This window comes from Corvus brachyrhynchos, unplaced genomic scaffold, assembly GCF_000691975.1.
Source record: "Corvus brachyrhynchos isolate BGI_N302 unplaced genomic scaffold, ASM69197v1 scaffold6, whole genome shotgun sequence".
In the NCBI taxonomy this organism is placed as follows: domain Eukaryota; kingdom Metazoa; phylum Chordata; class Aves; order Passeriformes; family Corvidae; genus Corvus; species Corvus brachyrhynchos.
The window spans coordinates 4,680,375-4,690,431 of NW_008238632.1; positions in this window are offsets into that span (position 1 = coordinate 4,680,375).

A 10,057-nucleotide genomic window follows, 5' to 3' on the forward strand; every position below is an offset into this window, starting at 1 on the left:
AGGTACAGAGGCAAGGGATAATTATTAGAACTAATCTACTGAACCTAGCCAGCACATGAATTGTCAGGGACTGGTTCTGTTGGAACTAAACTGTAACTTGAGGAGTGATTTCTTATTGCCTTTTCTTAAAAAGTATGTTAGTTTCAGGGGTTATATTTTCATAGTAGTGCCCAGAATACCTATGGTGCACAACTCTAATAGTATTCAAATCCTCCAAATGGTGCATATATGCTTTAATAATGGAAAGCTACATGTGTTCCTAAATATTACTTAGCTGTTTCCTTAATTTTTCCTTTGGTTATCAAGCCATTTAATGAGTCCAAAAATCTGCAAATTGTGGCTCACACATTATTGTTGAATAAAAGCAGATACAGATGCAGACTATTCATATTCAGCACAGTAACCTGTTTCTCAGGTAAAAGAGAGAGAAAATGTTGCTCCCCACTGTCAACTAAAGATTCATTGAACCTCTTGCTCTCCCATACTGACAACTGGTAACACAGAGTTATAACTGGACTCCTGCCTTTCCAAGGTCTGGACTGAAATTGCATGGTATACAAACCTTTTTGGGATTCTGTGCCGCTTGCACATTACTCAAACAAGAAGCCAAAAAAATTACATACACTGTGCGTTACATGCACAGTGTTCATGCTTGTTTAAAATTTCATCCTGCAAGGCAATGTTGTTCTACTGTTTTCTGCAGCAAAACTGACACTTGACTAAATTAAAGGAGACTGTCTCTTCTCTACACAAGTTTCTTTTGTTCAGTGAAAGAGAACACGAAAGGAATTATGAAAACAGGATAACAAGGTCAATGACGTAGAGACTGGTAAAGGAAGAGCCACTACCTCCACAGAATGACAAAAACAACTTAAAAACAAGTCACCATTAATTCTCCTGTCAATACCAAATAAAGAGCTTGGAATATGGTGCACCATAGATTAATGAATACCAAGTGCAGGCTGATACAAAATACACCTTGTATTTCAGCAGTTTGGCATTTTTATTGCAGTCACTTGTCTGTATGCCAATTTTTCAGAGACAGCCTTGGAACCTGATTAACATCTCCACAGGCTCTAGCAACAGAGGCAAAGAACACAATTTCTTCATTTAAAAGTGATCCTGACATAGAAAAGTTACAATAATGTAGAAAAAACAAGCTAAGTGATCTCTTAGTGATCTAACCTTTTATTAAAATTCACCAAGAGGTCACTTGTCTTCATTTCTTCACCCAGTTGCATGACCTCTTCAACTCTGACTTTTAAAACATCCATTCAATATGGTTCTGTGAGTTAATGAAAAATAACCTGAAACAACTCAGATGTTTGGCATTTGCAGCCCAAGTCACCAGAAGGCTGGATTAGTAATTTATAAAAAACCTACATGAACATATTCTGTCAGATGTTTATATGGGACGTGAGGTCTGCAAGTGGAAGAACTTAAGATTATCTAGAAGTGCCCAGTATCAAATACTTGGATGCTTTCTGTCAACAGCTACCAAAGTGTATTTTACTTGTTGCACCATGACATTCTTATCCCCAACATCTACTACGATCTTAACAAAAACAGATTTCTAATGAATGGTCACGAATGACTTGCTAACCAGATTCATATTGGGAGAATCCATATGATTCAGGAGTCAGTGCTCTGCTGAGACAAACTGAAGGCACAGGTCCCACTCTCCACAATGATGCCATCTTAAATTGTTCTGTAAACTTCAGGGATGCAACTTTGTAAGAACATCCCTGTCAAAATACATTATATTAAAATTAAAATTTAATGCAATTTCAGATTCTGGGACCCAAATATATGTATATAAGTATGATAGCAACCATAATACCTAAGTAGATGTGCAACATTTTTCACTATTAGGCTGGATTTTAATACTAAAAATTATAACCTGACTATGGGTCTCTCTAAATTAGATGATTATTCATTAAATTTATAAAGCTATCAGTGCAAATCACTGACCACAAAGATAATTCAGGGACTTACACAGTTTAAAAAATTAGTGTATTTGACAATTAAAAATTTTCAAAGTAATCTATCCTGCTGATATTTTTACAGATCAAAAAAAGACACTCATTCTACACTGTCTTCAACTATTTTGTAAACTGCTTTTTTGATTTGGGTAAAAAATATTTTAAAAAATCTTATTAATATTCTCTGTTTTTCTATTAGTTTAAGAAGTTCACTCATTTTTTTAATGCTTATTTTAAAATTATTTTATAATGCTGAGATTTTTGATGTTGATAAAAGTGGTATGAAAAACTTAGCAAAAATCTGATAATTTTATTTTTTAAAGGACTGAGACCACAACCCCTTCTCAGTCAGGTCACTTTGATGACCTCTAACATCCTCATATATACTCTGTAACTCAGTATTTCATTTTTGCTTGAGGTCTAGAAATCTGTAAATATTTGGCTGTAGAGGTCCTGAAGCCTCCAAAACTTGAAGTGTTCTGAGATTCAGGCATCAATGCTGACAAATCGCTGAAACAACAAGAACAACTTAAAGGAAAAAAAAATCATTTCAATCCTTATCTTTTCTATTAGAGTAAAACAAAGGGTGGAAAGCAATTTACTCTCCCATTTATCCTTGCTTTGTTTTCTATCTTGTCAATCTCTCTGTTTTGGCCATGGCAGCCTCTCTTATTTTCATTCTATAAATGCTTAAAAACTAGGACACATTTTTATTAGCTAAAGCCCTCCACAGACTCAGTGAAAAATCTGTATAGCAAATTCAATGATTAAAAAGGGAGATGATTCCTTCTATCACTTACACGAAGAGCATTTTAGAGAGAAGAACAGCATGTAAATGTGCACAAGTCAAGTAAAGATGATTTCCAAGCGTGAGAATTATTCTTGTCCCTGGCAGCTGCTATGTGAGAAGCAATAAGGTCCAGAAGCCTTGCCGGGCACAACCAGTGACAAGAATATCATTATGATCCATCTGCAACCCCCAGGAGATGCAAAATGCCTCGGCAATCTTTTGTTCTAAGCTAAACTAGAAATCCAAAGCAACAGGTTTCCAAGCCAGGACATAGTGAGTGTCACCATATGAACACCTCCCTGACCCCCTCAAATGGTTTTGAATAAGGGCAAGCTGACAATACCTTTCAGAACTACAGAATAGTGGTATCACACATTTTATAGTAAATGTGTTTTCTTTGCCTGCATTTTTACATGAAAAAAGAGTGTTGGGTTCGTAAAAACAAGTGAGTCATGAACAAGTCAAAATATTTCCAGTAAACTTATTTTTACCTGAATACCCTGAGTTAACTGAAACCAAAACATTTTGCAGACTTGTATCAGTTTCACTGGCTTGTGATGAATAGGTGCTACAGGCTGTGGTACATTTTGCTGAAATTGTTAGTTACAGAATAACAGAATCAAGCAGGCTGGAAAAGACCTCTGATCATTGAGTGCAACATGACCAATCACCACCTTGTCAACTAGACCATGGCACTCAGCGCCACATCCAGCCTTTCATTAAACACCTCCAAGCACAGTGACTCCACCACCTCCCTTGGCAGCCCATTCCAATGTCTAATCATCTTTTCTGTGAAGAACTTCTTCCTAACATCCAACCCAAAACTCCCCTGGGCCAGCTTGAGACAATGCCCTCTTGTCCTGTTGCTAGTTTCCTGGGAGAAGAGCCGATCCCCACCTGGCTAGAACCTCCTTTCAGGCAGTTGAAGAGAATGATAAGGTCTCCCTTGAGCCTCCTTTTTTTCCAGGCTAAACAACCCCAGCTCCCTCAGCTGCTCCTCATAACACTTGTGCTCCAGACGCTTCACCAGGTTTGCTGCCCTTCTCTGGACAAGAGAAGTTTCATTTACCTTCATTCATTTGGGGTCTAACAGCCTAACTGTGGAAATCCTCACCTGACACTTCTTTTTGTACTTTCATTGGCATCTACCACTGAGAACCGACACAGAGTGATCTCTTCCCAGCGCCTGGCACCGCTGGGATGAGGAAGGGCTATCTGGCTGCCAGGTTTACAGGAAGCAAATGATGTATCTACTCATGATACCTCATGTGCTAGTTTCCACTGAAAGAGAGAGGAGTGGTTTTGTCATAGTGCATTTGGACTCATTCTGGCCGGCAGCCCTGGTCTTCTCTTGGATGAGCCCCGAGAATACAAAAACATAAGCGCTTCAGCAGGCAAATTACCTGCTGCTCTTTCTCACTGTGAGAGATATTAAGTCACTTGCCTAATTAATATGGGTGATTGCTGAGATACCTAAGGACAGTTGAAGCAGAAAAAGATGACGTTAATCTTCTTGGTTTGTCTTAATCATTTTAAAAGGGTTTAATGCCTTTTCCTTACTCAGTGATGCAGGTGAGCCATGACTCCCAGCACATAACAAAGAAAAAAACAGGAGCCAGAAAGCATCCTAGACTATGCATGGAACATTTCTGGAGCACTACAAAGGTTGCCTCTCTGCACAGAAAATTAAGCTGGTTGCTAAGACTGAATGAAAATTGAATTAAAATAGAACTTATGATTTCAAAACAAATCTCTGGGGGTTTTGTACTCCTATCTACGAGTTTCCCTTTTGTTATGGCAATCCAACATCAGTTATGTTTTTAGTAACTTCTTTCTTCTAGCTAATACTTTCCAGCATTTTACTACCTTCCCTCTGCCTTTTGCTTACTGCCTCTTTCTAGATCTTTGTACAGTGCCTCTTCTTCCTTTCCTTTCAAACTCCTCTTGGTTCTCTGCATGCCGTATCTGTGACAATGACTCTAGAGACAATTCCACCTGGAAAAGAAGTAATATCTACCTCTCTGGGGACAAAATAAGCATTGAACTAGTTTAGTTTTGTCTTTAATATGTGCTTCACTGGTCCTTCCACTGCCTATTATTGCAGGACAATATAATGATTAGACACTTGGTGTCCTCTTTGGGCATCAACCTGTCAAGGCAAAATAGAAGTTTAATGCTATATCAATAACTTGTTTATTGCTCAGTTTTACAGCACTTTTATTGTAATCTTTAAAAAAGGCATACTGAATCTGAAGTTACTTATATCTGCAGGATGGGACAAACCAAAGCTGTGAATCACATTATACAGCTGCAGGGATTGAAATAACGTTCTAGCTTAAGTACACCAACAAAATTCCAGTGATAGTTTATGACCAAATAATCACATGGGACTCTTCCTGTTGTGGTTCTCTCTGAAAGATACATGTGACACTCTTGCAGAAGACATCCTTGCTTCTCCTCAAGAGTCCCTCAACACCATGAACAGCAACAGGAATCTGGAAACAAGACAGTGAGTGGAGTAGCTAAGTTTAATATTGCTCAATGCACTACATTTGCTTGTTGTTGTGCATGTTAGCACAGGTTAGATACTGCTGCACTAGTATTTTCAGAAGTGCCGTCTACAGCTGCTATTCTGCATTTGCTACTAATGCATTTTTTGCTACAGTTCTTCAGATGATCATTCAATGATCTAAGTTTGACACGGGACAGTGCCTCCCAACAGGGTAAGGCCAGAAAATTTACTAATCTGTGGATGAATCTTGCCATTCTGGAGTGATTAGAGCTCCCAAAGTGGCAGCACAAGACTTCCTCCAGCATGGTTAGCATCACCATGAAGACAAAGCATGGTGCCATCTGCACAACGAACATGGTAAGCCATTCCATGAGGCATGTCTGGGGCACCTACAACACCCCTCAGCACCCAGAGCTGACACTTAGCACTGAGACACCTCTAAATGAAACATCCAGGTCTGGGCAGCCATCCATTCAGCTACCTTAACCATGAGCACAGGTTTCCCTGTCATACTTTTTGCCTGCCAGATGTAAGGCAAAAAGAATACTAACATTCCTGACACCCAAGAGATGAATCCTTTTCTATTATATCTCAACACACAAAACAGACAATTCCCCTACTCCTTCCCAAGATAACAGAGAAAATAGGCAATGAAGAAACATTCTCCTAGAACAGACCCTTTCCCACCTCTCTCAGAGCAGGGGAGCAAGAGACAGAGGAGACAACTGAGACAGGGAATCCTTCTACATTACACAGCAGCTGGGCTGGGATGAACATCAGCATTTACTCTCTGACCTCTGTGAGAGCTGGAAGTTCTTCTTCCCCATCACTAAATCATTGATGAGCTAGGACTAGGTGCCACTCACAGCAGACCATGATGATATTCCTGAGATACTCCCTACATCATCTTCTATACTTCTAAGTTAAGAATAGAAGATGAAATGCTCACAGTTCTTCCACACAACTGCTTTTTCAGTCTTTTCACAGATACTCACCAGAACTACAGTTTTTATTCATAGTTCTCTAATATCTTCAAGAATTTGTAGACAAATCTTTTTATACATGAAACTTAAGGGTCTCCCAAGGAAAAAAATACAACAAACAAAAATGTTTTGTAACCAACTTTGCATGACTGAGCTTAATTTAAGCCCTTTTATGACACACCAAAAGGACTAGAAATGCATGCTCTTCTAGTTTATTCCACCTGCAGTTTTTGAGGGTTTAAGCAAGGGAATATACAGTGTCCGTCTTCAGGGATGCACTTCGAAAAATCACAGAATCTGTAGTGCAGAAGAAAACACCTGGAGGTAATCAGTGTGCTCAAGTTATCTTTCCAACTCATTAGAACTAAAAATCAATGCCTTATGATACAATCTATCATATCACGATTCCAGCTTGCAATGATGAGCAGCTAATGCTATTTGGAAAGCTTATATTTTCTATCTCAAGCTGTTTGTGAAACAGCTTCTCCTAAAATAGTGTTCTAGGTGCAAGATGCAGAAAGATAAAAGCAGATTTACTCTGTCCTCCAAGACAGAACTAGTTCACAAAGGCATCCTTGATCCTGATTTAGCACTGCAACTCATGCCATTTTACACATGATCAATCAGTACAAGCAGAAAAAGCAAGAAAAAAGAGGAAATATGAGAAACAAAGAGACAGCAAAGTCCATTGGAAAAAACTGTTGCTTCTAGATTGTCATGTCAGAGACATCTGGAACCCAAAACGCTCTTTCGTAGCAAATTGCAAATAGCCCATATGCAGAAGAATGAGTTGGAAGATAAAGACAAGTCAGCAAAAAAAGCAAAATTGGAAGCAAAATATTTATCTGATTATCCCCAGGACATGTGTAGAATTAAATTTTATGATCAACTTTCAAGATTTTCCCATACAGAATTCAAGTCAACTGACCTTCTTTCTGTCCTAACTCTTGTTATTTCCTGCTAGTTATCACAAAATAGCAGTATCCTTGGCATCATTCAAAGAGATTTCCTACTTCTTTACACACACGCAAGAAAAGAACAAACAGTTTCTTCTGGGTTTAGTGACAATTAAATGATGCAGCCGCTTGCACGGTGGCATAGGCTAAAGAAGAAGTGTGTGACTGCTGTTCCCGTGGTATTTGGAGCAGTCTTGTTTGCCTCACACTTATCTTTGAAAGCAGGAACATCTTAAAATAAAAGGTCAGAGGGGCCAGTAGGGAACTAGCTGGCAATACTCTAGTTTTGAAAACATCTTGTGAGCCAGATTGCTCCTACTGAGGAGGACGATTTAGATTTGCAAAGTTAGGTGTAAGGTCGAGTGCTCAAAGGCATCAGACTTACAATGCCAGCACTGACTACCTTAAGTATAGAGCGTGTATTCACTTATGGGCAGGGTGGGGGTTGATGTTTTTTGCGTTTTAATCATCACTCAAGAAATTAAGAATTTGAGGGAGAGGGACATCAGCTCAGGTCCCAGCCCTGGCAATAGACTGCAGATTAAATGTGTCTCAATAGTCAAGGGAGGGGAATTATCTTATGATGCTTCCTTTCCACTGAGTCCTGGCAGAAGGGCAGGCAGGGAGAGAAGACATGCAAGTGCTCACAAAACTTCACACAAGGAGATTCTGGATAAAGAGAAAGTTATAGAAATTAAAGGAAATAGAAGTTATTGCCTTTAGTTAGCATGAATTTGTAACCTGCCCTGGTTAAACTCAGAGAATAAACTACATGATTTAATGGCCCCCTTTAGGAAATAATTATTTATTTTCTTGTATTTGTGTGATTTTTGGTATCAAACTCTCCAAACCTCCCACTACTGTCCTCACTCTGATACGCAGGTCCAGAGGAACAGGTACAGTCTTTCTAATCTTGTTTCTCTCTTTTATTCCCACTCATCCCATCTTCTGTTTCTTACACAAATAATCCTATTATCAATTTTCAGCATCTGCATGATCAGAACAACCAGGTCCTATTTACATGTCAGAGCACTGAACAATTCAAAAAGCAGTGGCAGTCAGCCCATTACACAGTTACAGTACTCCAGGATCTATACCTATTCCCATTAGGTTTGCAAATGAGATTTTGACTGCTTTCACTTGCAATTCAGGGCACACTAATGGTGGAAAATATACTGCACATACAGTGGCACCACAACAGCAAACACACAAAATATCGAAAAATAAAAACACAATTTGTCACCAATCCTGTGACTGTACCTGTACTTCTGTTCAGCAGAACGCCCCACGTTCCACCCAGAGCCACCTGCTCCACACAGCCCCATTTTGTGTTGTGCAGTGTGACCACTCCCCATGCACAGAGGCAGAGCAGTGCTCATGCACTGCTCCAGACCAACAACAGGGACAGGAAGGACCAGCGAAGGGAAATTCCCAACGACAACATCTTTATTTCTCCCTGGTGAAGGGTCAGAGCACAACAGAGATGTTGCAGGGTCACTGGCATACTGCAGACCTTGCAACAAAAAAGAGAAGTGCCAAGAAGGGACAGGACTGCTTGACACCTTGTTCTGCTGCATGTAATTAGATATCTCAGAATTAAACAGCCAGATTTTCTGCTAAGCATTGGGACAACCAAGAATCAGGTCACACTTGCTGATGTTAATTTTACAACTGCAATACTGAGATGCGAGTGCTCAGATTGAGAACCTCTTCCCCATTCTGTCAGAGATGGATTTGCTAATCTCCTGGTTATAATGCCAGGCACATTCTCTCCTACTGATTCCTGGAAAGAGAACATATGTATTGTTTGTATTTATTCATGAAGATCCCCATCATGTTAGATGAAGTGGCCACAGACAAATATGTATGTAGATATATCGTGCACCCAAAAACATAGCTTGGATTCTGTCCTATATAGTCCTTTATAAATTAAAAATATCAGCTGAGGTGGGAAGATTGTGTGTAAACTCACATTTTAAAGACAGCTACTACTTTGTGCTCTTCATCAACTACTTTAAATATCTTCTACAAAAGCAGTTTGCCTTACTGGCCATCCATTGTAAGGTGGAACCTACTTGCTGTGCTGAAGTCAAACAGGAGAAGCAAGAGCCCTCAGAGAAAAGTCTGGCTGTCCAAAATCCACCTTTCTAAAAAATGAACTGTCATTTGACTAAGGGACAGAAACTTTTAACAGAGAAATAAAAAACAACTGAAAGTTAAATTTTAACCAAGTTAGGCACTTTAAGAAAAAAACCAAATCCTATAATGTAGTATATTCGTCTTCCCCACAGGAAAAAAAAAAAGTCGTGTGTCCCGTAGGAGTCAATGACAGCTCAAGGCTTGACCTCGGCAAGCTGTCAGCCTGCTGAAGAGAGAGGGAAAACTGTGCAAACCGTGCTGCGGCTGCTTCTGTCGGCGGGGGTTTTGATGCAGGCGTCGAGACCCGTGTGCGAGCGGCGGGAGCACCTTTGAGGCCGTATAAGATTTTCCACGGGGGAAGAAACCTCCCGGACCATGATCCGAGTCTCTCGTCACGGGGTGCCACCGCCGGACGCGGGTCACGGCACTGCCCGCTGCCCCACACTGTGCCCTGAAAGCCCCGTGGGGGCCGTGGGGCTGGAGAGAGGCACGAAGGAGAGATGAGGAGATGTCCCCTCCTCCACCAAATTCCCGGTCCTGCAGCCTTTCTGTGCCCAGAGGGAAGAGAGGCCGGGGCGAGAGCCCATCCCGGGGCTCCGGTGCACGGTGCTGCGGGAGAACAAGCGGGAGAGCCTGCACGGCAGCCGGGGCGTGGGGAAAGTCGAGGGAGACCAGCGGAAAATAAATAAGTAAAG